Source organism: Arachis duranensis, chromosome 9 (genome assembly GCF_000817695.3).
Source record: "Arachis duranensis cultivar V14167 chromosome 9, aradu.V14167.gnm2.J7QH, whole genome shotgun sequence".
Taxonomy (NCBI): domain Eukaryota; kingdom Viridiplantae; phylum Streptophyta; class Magnoliopsida; order Fabales; family Fabaceae; genus Arachis; species Arachis duranensis.
The window spans coordinates 43,940,380-43,952,070 of NC_029780.3; the positions used below are offsets into that span (position 1 = coordinate 43,940,380).

Consider the following 11,691-nt stretch of genomic DNA (forward strand, 5'->3'; position numbering starts at 1 on the left):
CTTATAGAGAACTAGTAGACTAGGGTTTACAGAGATGAGTAAAAGACATAAAAATCCACTTCCGGGCCCACTTGGTGTGTGCTTGGGCTGAGCATTGAAGCATTTTCGTGTAGAGACTCTTCTTGGAGTTAAACGCCAGCTTTGGTGCCAGTTTGGGCCTTTAACTCCCATCCTTGCGCCAGTTCCGGCGTTTAACGCTGGGAATTCTGATGGTGACTTTGAACGCCGGTTTGGGCCATCAAATCTTGGGCAAAGTATGGACTATCATATATTGCCGCAAAGCCCAAGATGTCTACTTTCCAACGCCGTTGATAGCGCGCCAATTGGGCTTCTGTAGCTCCAGAAAATCCACTTTGAGTGCAGGGAGGTCAGAATCCAACAGCATCTGCAGTTCTTTTTATTCTCTGAATCAGATTTTTGCTCAGGTCCCTCAATTTCAGCCAAAAAATACCTGAAATCACAGAAAAACACACAAACTCATAGTAAAGTCCAGAAAAGTGATTTTTAACTAAAAACTAATAAAAATATACTAAAAACTAACTAGATCATACTAAAAACATACTAAAAACAATGCCAAAAAGCGTACAAATTATCCACTCATCAGAGCTCTATTGTAATTCCAATAAATTAATGCAATTCTTTTTCTTCTTCTCAATCCGCTTGTTGTAGCTAAGGGAAAGCTTTTGTACTTCATAGATCCATTCACTACCAGAAGGGGATTTGGATCTACATGATTCTCTATGTGAGCCTTGAAAAGGGGATCATATAATTCAGTTTAAAGTTTCTCCCTCATAACACTTTTGATCAACACATTCTTAGTGGGTACGTGACATATAACCTCTTTGAATTGAGATCCTAAGGGTTGTGTGGCTTATGGATTAGAGAATTGAACTTAACCTCTTTTCATTAACAATTAGATCAAAGAATTGGCAATTGATTGTGTTAAGAGAAATTGAATTGCCAAGGAATTGGAACTCAATTATTGACAATCCGCCATAGATCTACTTCATATGATTCAGAATGAAATTGAGACCCATTAATTCATGAAGGATCATAATATCTCCTGTCCCTAACGAATCTCACCCATTGTTGTTCTTCATTTCAATTGCTTTAAATTCCTTAATTCCTTTGACTCCCAACACCCAGAACCCCTTTACATTTCATCTGATGTACATTCCATTGCCATTTACATTCTTGCTTTTACTTTCTTGCCATTTAAGTTTCATCCCTTTAATTTCTTGTCATTTATGTTTCCGCTCTTTACTATCATGCAATTTACTTTAAGCTCTTTACTATTCAGCAATTTAGATTCAGCATATTTACTTTCTTCGTTAATTACATTTTGTTCATTCAATTACACAAAATCATCAAATATTTATTTGACTAGATAAATCACCTAACTAAAATTGCTTAATCCATCAATTCCTGTGGGATCGACCTTACTCAACAATGAGTTATTACTTGGCGATTCGGTACACTTGCCAAAAGAATTTACATTGTGTAAATTTAGGTCATCACCCTCGGACCACGGTATGCCAATTTTTGGGACTTGGGTTTACGCTTGTATCATGGTTTTCGTGACCTATGCATTGGCATAGAACTCTTGTACCATAAAGATTTCATCTTTCGGAATAGGATTGGTTAATTCCCAGCATCTCCATTATAGAGAGAGGCATGAGGTTTATGCTTGACCTTAGGTTACACAGAGCCTTATCAAAGGTCATGGTACCTATAGTGCAAGGAATTAAGAAGCGTCCGGGATCCGGCTTCTTCTGAGGTATCTTCTGCTGAAAAGACATTGAGTTCCTTGGTTAGCACTAGAGGTTCTTCCTCCAAAGTCCCTGTTCCAAAGAACTTGGCATTCAGCTTCATCAGAATTCTTAGGTACCGAGTAACTTGTGCCTCACTAGTTTTCTCTTCCTTGTCAGAGGAAGAGTACTCTTCAGATTCTATGATCTTCAACCAAGCATCCAAGGGAACTTCAATAGGCTCCTCATGAACTTTGGGTTCTATTTGTTCTTCAATAGGGGAGTCTTTAGTGGGCTAGGGTTGCCAACTACCCCTTTTGTGGCATTCAACGCCAAGACTTATGTCTCTTTAGGCATTGAACGCGCAGCTTGTATCCCTTTACTGGCATTCAACACCAGCTTTTGTGCTGCTTTGGGTGTTGAACGCCTAGTAAGGCCTTCCTTACTGGCGTTCATCGCCAGTGATGTTACTTCCTTGGGCATTGAATGCCCAGTAAGGACTTCCTTACTGGCATTCAACGCCAGAGTATTCCCTTCAGATTCGGCCTTAGCTTCTACAGTGATGGCATTGCACTCCTCTCTTGGGTTTACTTCAGTGTTACTTGGGATAGTGTTAGGAAGGGTCTCAAGGATTCTCTTGCTCATCTGAAAAACTTATACCTCCAGATCTTTTATGGAGCACCTTGTTTCTTTTATGAAATAGTGTGTGGTCTTAGAGATTTCAGAGACTATGGTTGCTAAGTCAGAAAGGCTCTGCTTAGAAGTCTCCGTTTATTGCTGAGAAGATGGAAATGGTGGTCTGTTGTTGAACCCATTCTGGTTTCTTCCACCTTGATTATTGTTGAAGCCTTGCTGAGGCTTTTGTTGATCCTTCCAAGAAAGGCTAGGATGATTCCTCCATGAGGAATTGTAGGTGTTCCCATAAGTTTCTCCTATATAATTTACCTCTTCCATTATGGGTTGATCTCGATCATAAGCATCTCCTTCATAGGAGGTGTCTTGAGTGCTGCCAGTTGCAGCTTGCATTCCAGTCAAATGCTGAGAGATCATATTGACCTGTTCAGTCAAGATCTTGTTTTGAGCTAATACAACATTTAGAGTGTCGACCTTCAGGACTCCTTTCTTTTGAGCTACCCCATTGTTCACAGGGTTTCTCTTAGAAGTATACATGAATTGGTTTTTTGCAACCATTTCAATGAGTTCCTTCAAGTGGAGTGATCCATCAGCAAAATGATCCAAGGACATCTTGGACATCTCAGATAGACCATCATAGAAGATTCCAAGGATAGTCCATTCTGAGAGCATGTCAGGAGGACATCTTCTGATCAGTTGCTTGTATCTTTCCCAAGCTTCATAGAGGGATTCACTCTCTTTTTGTCAGAAGGTTTGAACTTTGACCCTGAGCTTGCTCATCTTTTGAGGTGGAAAGAACTTGGCCAACAAAGCATTGACCAACTTTTCCCAAGAGTCTAGGCCTTCCTTAGGTTGAGAATCCAACCATATCCTAGCTCTATCTCTAACAGCAAAAGGAAAAAGCACAAGCCTGTAGACCTCAGGATCCACTCCATTAGTCTTAACAGTGTCACAGATTTGCAAGAATTTAGATAGGAATTGATGTGGATCTTCTAGTGAAAGTCCATGAAATTTACAATTCTGTTACATTAGAAAGACTAACTGTTTTATAAGCTCAAAATTATTTGCTCTAATGGCAGGTATAGAGATACTTCTTCCATAGAAGATAGAAGTGAGTATAGTGAAGTCACCAAGAACCTTCCTTACATCTTCTTCATTATTCTGTTTGGTTGCCATGTTTGTACTTACAGTTTCTTTTTCGAAAAGTTCTGTGAGGTCTTTTCCAGAGTGTTGTACTTTAACGTGTTGTAAACGCTTCCTCAGGGTCCTTTCAGGTTTAAGATCAGGATCAAAGAGAGGTTTTTATCTCTATTCCTACTCATAAACAAGAAAAAGAAAACTAAGAAAGAAAGAGAATGGGAATTTCTATGTCAAAGTATAGAGAACTCCTTGTGAGATGTGAAGAAGAGAGAATAATGAAGATAGAGGAATGAGATGAAGAATTCGAACAAAGGGGTAGAGGAATTTGAAAATTGAGAAGTAAAAAGGGAAACTAGAATTAAAATATTTTTGTTTTTATTTTAATTATTAATTGAATTAAAAAGATTTGAAAATTTGAATGTGATTTTCGAAAAAGAAAAGAGAGAAAAAAGTGAGAAGTTTTCGGAAATAGAAGGGAGAGGAATTAGTTAGGAAGTTTTGAAAAAGAGAAAAGAGAAAACAAGTAACTAATTAAGAAAGATTTGAAAATAAGATAAGAGATTTGAAAAAGATTTGATTTTGAATTTTGAAATTAAAACAAGATAAGATAAATATTTAAAAATAAGTATGAAAAGATATTTGAAATAGATTTGAATTTTGAAAAGATTTAATTTGAAATTTAAAATTAAGAAAAGATAAGATAGTAATTTGAAAAGGTTTTGAATTTTAAAATTTAAAAGACAAATAAGATAGGAAAGAATCAAATTAAAAGAAAGGATTTGAAAAGATTTAAAAAGATAAGATTTGAAATTTGACTTTACAAACAAGAAAACACTAAAAGATAGTTAAGATTTTCGAAATTTTTGAATAAAGATAGAAAAGATATTTTTTATTTTTTGAATTAATGAAGAAAGAGAAAAACAACCAAAAGATACCAAACTTAAAATTTTTAGATCAAAGACACTAGCTTTTCGAAAATTTAAAGAAAAACAACTAAAAGACACCAAACTAAAAAATTTTAAGATCAAAACAAGAACAACTTGAATACCAAGAAGAACACTCATGAACAATTCGAAAATTTAAAGAAAATAAGGAACACACAAAGGACATCAAACTTAAGAATTGACACTACACTCAAACAAAAAACAAAGAAAAGATGGATTTTTGAAAAAGTTTTTGAAAAAGAAAAAAAAGACACAAAACAAAAGTAAAAAGTACCTATTCTAAGCAACAAGATAATTCGATAATTTGTCAAATCCGAACAATCCCCGACAACGGTGCCAAAAATTTGGTGCACAAAACTGACTCGGCACGTTTCACACAGATAGATCAGCAAGTATACCAGGTGGTCCAAGTAATACCTCAAGTGAGGGAGGGTCGATCCCATGAGGATTGTTGGTTTAAGCAAGCGATGGTTACCTTATAGATCTTAGTTAGGCGGATAGAAAATATAGTTGTGAAAACGCATAAAACATATAAATAAAGAAAACGTTACTAGATAGGTGTGAAATCATTGGTATGAGAGCGGTTGAGGCTTCGGAGATGCTTCTTCCTTCTGGATCAACTTTTCTCACCATCTACTCCGACCTCTGATTGATTCATTCCATGGTAGGTTGTAAATTATTAATGGTGGGTCAGCGGTCATTAATCTTCTCTGCTTCAGATCAAACGCCGGGTCAGCGGTCATCCAATCTGAACAGCGGTGAATCTCTAGCAGTCCATTCCCTTGGTGATCCTACTCGAAATGCCACAAACAAGGTTGGATCTTCCAGATCAGAGAACGCTGCTTCCTGGATTCTAGCCCATACCACAAAGGCCCTAATCGCCCCTCACCTCAGCTGAACTGATGTCTCGAGAAGTCTCCAAAGAAGCCGTGGATTAGCCATCTAAGAGATGTATAATCAAGCTTGTGGTCCAATACTATCCTGTCAAGGACTCGCAAGAACCTATGTGAATAGGGATGAAGGTCAAGTTACACTCCCAATCCATTAGGATGAAGAACGAAGATATATCTTAGAATAGAATCAAGCATATATTGAAGTAGAATAGTGATATTATTGATTCATAAGAATCAGCAGAGCTCCTAACCTTAACATAGGAGGTTAGTGACTCATACTGTACATAATGATGTTCGAATGGGCAAAGATGGGGGAAGAAGATCATAAACAAGGTTGATCTTCTCCTATATATACTAGTCTAATAACTAAGAATTACAGAAAATAAGATAAACTAGTCTTATAGTGAAAAAACACCCTTTTCGGGCCCACTAGGTGAGTGTTTGGGCTGAGCTAGGGGTGTCTCCACGTGCTAGGACACCTTAGCGGCATTGAACGCTGGCATGGCACTTCCTTTTTGGTGTTGGATGCTAGCTGCTCCCATTTGGGCGTCCAACGCCAGGAATGGGGTAGGTGGCTAGCGTTGAACGTTGGGGTTGTATGGACAATTATATATTTCTGGAAAGCTCTGAATGTTAGCTTTCCATATCTGTCAAGAGCACACCATTTGAAGTTTTATAGCTCCAGAAATGCTCCTTCGAGTGCACGGAGGTCAGATTCTAACAGCGTCTGTAGTCCTTTCTCTATCTCTGAATCAAACTTTTTCCAAAGCTCCTCAATTTCAGCCAGAAAATACCTGAAATCATCATAAAACATACAAAGTCAAGGTAGAATCCAAAAATATGAATTTAGCACTAAAACCATGAAAATATAATAAAACTTAAACAAAGCATAATGAAAACTATATGAAAATGATGCCAAAAAGCGTATAAAATATCCGCTCATCAGCGTCGTCAAACTTTGCATAAGGTCACGCGCAAGTGTCGGCCATGTGTACGCCTCGGTACCAGCTTCTCAAATCTTTAATTCTTTGTGTTCCTTCCACTTTTGCATGCTTTCTTTCCATCCTCTAAGCCATTCATGCCCTGTAACCCTGAAATCAATTGACAAATATATCACGACATTGAAAGGTAATAAGAGAGGATTAAAAATTAGCAATTTTAAGGTCTAAGAAGCACGTTTTCATTCTTAACTACAAATTAGGAAGGATTCATAAAACCATGCAATTTATAAGAATAAGTGTGAAAATAGCTAATAAAATCTACTCAATTTAATCTAAAATAAACTACAAAATAGTGGTTTATCAAGGATATCGAAGTAAATAAAAGTTGTTTAGATGTTAAATTTAAAACTGTTGTGTATATATAAATAGTGACAAAATCCTAAATTGAACATGTGTTAGCGGCTACTATTTCAAAATTCGAAACCCCATTCTCCTCCCTCATCAGATCTCTCTCCATCCGTCTCTCTGCCTGCCAGTACTAAGCTCTGCACATTCACTGGAGTAAATACATAAACTTTGCTCTCGATGCAAACAGAGGAACCGTCGGTACAGATTTTTCATTTGTTCGCGAAAACCAAAGCTCAATCTGTTTGCAGTTACTCAGCATGGATGGTATCGTTGGTGGTGTTGTAGAGGTAATTTATTTTTTTAAGAGTTAGAATAGTTACACAAATCGTTGTGTTTATGCAAAAACAATGAAACTGAGAGAGTTTTTCTTTGGCACCATAAATAAACTCATAATGGATCTCAGATTCAGTTTCAGAGCTTGAATGATTCTCGATCTGTTGCTTTAATATATGTAATGTTCAGATATGGCGTTGGAGCGCATCTTGAAAGAGCTGAAAGATTTATAAAAGGACCCTTCTACGATCGGTGAAGATGTTCAAGAAGATAATATTTGATTAGCTTTTATTAATCGATTGGTAAATTTGGGGTTTAGGGTTGATACAGTGTTGCTACTATCAGTGAATAGGCAACAGCTCAGCAGCAAGATAGTGATGCTGGAAAGCTAACTGGAGGTTATTCACTGTCTGAGAAAAAGGAGAAGAATGGTGGTAGAGATCATGCCGTTGAAGGTGCTATCGACTTTGAGGTCGAGGAAATTTTTTATTTATTTCAAAGCAAAAAATACTTAACGTATTTATTTTTCTAATCTCATGTTATGGTTGAAGGTTGGGGTTGGGTTCACAAAGCAGGGAATAGGGTTTGATGGTCGATGACTGATTCATATGAAGCTGTGAAAGGCAGCTTTAAGTTTGGATAAATTTTGTTGGAGAATGATGATGAAGAAGGACGGCTTCTACAGCAGAACGGCGTCGCAGCCACTCCTTTCCCAGTAGCAACAATAGGTGCTGTGAAGGCATCAAAGCAGTTTGGTACGACATTGTTTATTTAATCTTCTATTGCATAATGATTTCTTGTTAAAGATTATTGATGAGCGGATATTTTATACGTTTTTTGACATCATTTTCATATAGTTTTTAGTAGTTTTTATTTAGTTTTATTAAGTTTTTATAGGTTTTAGTGTTAAATTCACATTTTTGGATTCTACTATGAATTTTTGTGTTTTTGGGCAATTTGAGATATTTTTTGGCTGAAATTGAGGAGCTGGAGCAGAAGTCTGATTTAGAGACAGAGAAAGCACTGCAAATGCTGTCCAAATCTGACCTGCCTGCACTCGGAACTAAAATTGGCGTCCAACGCCAGCTACCTGCCCCCTTCCAGGCGTCCAACACCCAAAGAGCAGAGACCAATGTACAAACGGCTAGAGAGGACCCCCTGGCTGGCGTTCCATGCCCAAGAAGCCTCATAGCATGTGGATCTCATCAAAGCTCAACCCAAACACTCACCAAGTGGGCCTCAGAAGTGGATGTTAGCACTAAATAGACTGCTTTACCCTTATGAGTCATTTGTTTAGTATTTAAGGGGTTATATTTATGTAATTCGAAGATCTTCAAACCTTTAATCACCATATTCGCATATCATAACACATTTTCATTGTATTTTACTTTCAGTATGAGTTTCTAAACCTGCTAGGTTGAGGGAAGGAGCCCTGCTGAGTCCTATGAATTAATAAAAGTATTATTGTTCCTTCTTCGATCCGTGTTTGATCTATCTCTAAGATGTATATCCGATCTTCATCGTGGTGAATAGGATGATCTAACCAATTAGCTCTGTTCATCACAATAAGACGAATGTGCCTAACAAACACCCACGTCTACTTGTGTTCGTGTGAATACTTGGAAGGAAAGCACGAGCCAACAACTTTGTTTATACATCTCTCAGATGGTTAATCCATGACTTCGTTGGGGACTTCTCGAGATACTAGTTCAGCCAATTTCCGGGGAGATTATGGTCTCCGTGGTATAGGCTAGAATCCGTAGAAGTAGCGTTCTCTGATCCGGAAGATTCGACCTTGTCTGTGGCGTTTTGAGTAGGATCACCAGGAGAATGACTTGCTATGCGCTTCACCCTTCGTCAGAATGGATGACCACAGCCAATGGCGTTCATTCTAAAGCAGAGGAGATCAATGATCACGGGCAATAGCTTTGATCACTTACAGCCTGCCATAGAAGAAGATCATTCACAAGCAAAGAAGACAGTAATACCAGAGTTCATTTAGAAAGACAAAGCAACTCCAACTCTCAACTCTATTCCTATTATTGCTTTAACTTTATTCCAATTCAGTATTCCTTTCATAATCAACAACTCCTGAGTAAATGTTATGTTTATATCACTGATAATCCAACAACCTTCTGATCCGCCTGACTAAGACCTACAAGCCAACCATAGCTTGCTTCAAGCCACAATCCTCGTGAGATCGACCCTGACTCACTCAGGTATTACTTGGACGACCCAGTGCACTTGCTGGTACAATAGTACGAAAAGGTGTGGGGATTTGGGCTACCAAGTGTTTAGCTCCGTTGCTAGGGATCGATGAGTTTGGACAAACTGAAAGATTGTCTTGCTCCCTAGATCAGGTAATTTTTATTTTTGTGTTTGTTTGAGTCTTTTTAATTTTTGTTTTCTTCTTCCTTAATTTTTTCAAAAATTCTAAAAGCTTTTTCTAAAAATATTTTTCTTTTCTTTGTTTGATCTTTTATTTTCTTTGAGTATCTTTGTTTGTGTTCTTATTTTTTTAGTTTAGTGTTTTCTTGTGTTTTTCAAAAATTTTGTTTTGATTTTCTAAAACTTTTAAGTTTGGTGTTCTTTTTATGTTCTTGAGTTCTTTGAGTCTTTAAATTTTGTTCTTTGTGTTCTTGTGAGTCTTCAAAATGTTCTTGAGTCTTGTATGTGTTTGATCTTAAAATTTTTAAAGTTTGGTGTCCCTTGGTATTTCCCTCCAAAAATTTTCGAAAAATAAGGGTGCTAGATCTAAAAATTTTAAGTCTTGTATCTTTTCTGTATTTTTCTCTTTCATCATAAAATTCAAAAAATAAAAAATATCTTTTCTAACTTAATTCTAACCATAATTTTCGAAAATTATAAAAAAATTTCAGATTTTAATTTTAAAATTTTATCTTATCATATCTTTGTTGTCAAGTTTTCAAAAATAAAAATGATATCTTTTTCTAAAATCTTATCTTTTTCAAAATCTTATCATATCTTTTTCAAAATTCAAAAATCTTATCTTATCTTTTTAAAATTTCAAATTTCAAAATTAAATCTTTTTCAAAATCAAATTTCAAAATCTTATCTTTTTCTAATTTCAAATTTTAATTTCAAATCTTTTCTTATCTTATTTTCTATCTTATTTTAAAATTAAAATCTTTTCTTAATTAATATCTTATCTTCTCTCCTTTTTCAAAATCCCCTAACTAACTCTTCTATTCTTAATTTTCGAAAACTACTTCTCTTCTTCTCTCTCTTTTTCAAAACCTCATAACTAACTCTTCTCTCCTTAATTTTCGAAATTAATATCTTCTTCTCTCTCTCTTCTTTTTCAAAACTACCTAACTAACTCTCTTCTCTCTTAATTTTTGAAGACTTGTTCTTCTTTTCCCTCCTCTATTTTCAAAAATTTAACAATTAAAATTTAAATCATTCTAAATTAATTTAATTTAATTTTTAAAAATAATTATTAATTAAATAAAAACACAAATATTTTAATTTTTGTTTACTTTTTCTATTTATACTTCTTCTCTTCTCATTTCTATCTCTACCTCAACTTCTTTATCTTCTTTCCTTTCTTCTTCACATCTAACTAGAAGCTCTTTGATCCAAGTGGCACAAAAAGATTTCCTCTTTTCACTCTTCTTTCCTCTTTTTCTATCTTTTTTTATTTACTCTTATCTACTATTTCCAAGGTATTTCTCTTCTACTTCTTTTATTTCTTTTTTATTTTCTTCTTCTCTCTTCACTTCTAACTTTAAGGAGGAGCTTATTGCCTATTGGCATAGAGAGTCTTCTTTTTTTCTTCTTTTTTTCTTTTCTTCTTGTCTATGACCAGGAACAGGGATAAAGAACCCCTCTTGACTCCTGATCCTGAACCTGAGAAGACTCTGAGGAGGCATTTACAACAACCTAAAGCACAACACTCTAGAAGAGACCTTTCAAAAAGTTTTGAACAAGAAACAGAGGACATAGCCAAACTTTAAGAGGAGCCTAGAAAGGTCCTTGGTGACTTCACCATGCCTACCTCTGACTTTTATGGTAGAAGCATTGCTGTACCTGCCATTGGACCTAACAATTTTGAGCTTAAGCATCAGTTAGTCTCTCTTCTGCAGCAGAACTATAAATTCCATGGACTACCACTGGAAGATCCACATTAGTTCTTAGAAGAATTTTTACAAATCTGTGATACTGTAAAGCCTAATGGAGTTAATCTTGAAGTCTACAAGCTGATGTTCTTTCCCTTTACTTTAAGAGACATAGCTAAATTCTAGTTAAATGTCCAGCCTAGAGAGAGTCTTGACTCTTGGGAAAAGCCAGTTAACGCTTTTCTGGCTAAGTTCTTTCCTCCTCAAAAGATGAGCAAGATTAGAGTGGAAGTTCAAACCTTCAAACAAAGAGAAGGTGAATCCTTCTATGAAACTTGGGAAAGGTACAAGCAACGAATCAGGAGATGTCCTCCTGATATGCTCTTAGAGTGGTCCATCATAGGTGTGTTCTATGATGGCTTGTCTGAGATGTCCAAATTTCATTGGACAGCTCTGTAGGTGGATCTCTCCACTTGAAGAAAACACTTGCAGAAGCAGGAGAGCTCATTGAGATGGTTGCAAACAACCAATTCATGTACACCTATGAGAGGAAACCTCCAAATCATGGTGCCTCTCAAAAGAAAGAAGTTCATAAAGTTGATACTCTGAATGCCATCTTGGCTCAGAATGAG

General features: G+C 36.2%; 1 non-coding gene across 1 annotated transcript; it reads left to right on the plus strand.

The window, feature by feature from the left end:
- The first annotated feature begins 3,051 nt into the window (after positions 1-3,051).
- Positions 3,052-3,155, plus strand: LOC127742263 (small nucleolar RNA R71). Its single transcript, XR_008003451.1, has one exon. It is a non-coding gene; the product is annotated as a small nucleolar RNA R71 (small nucleolar RNA).
- The last annotated feature ends 8,536 nt before the right edge of the window (positions 3,156-11,691 follow it).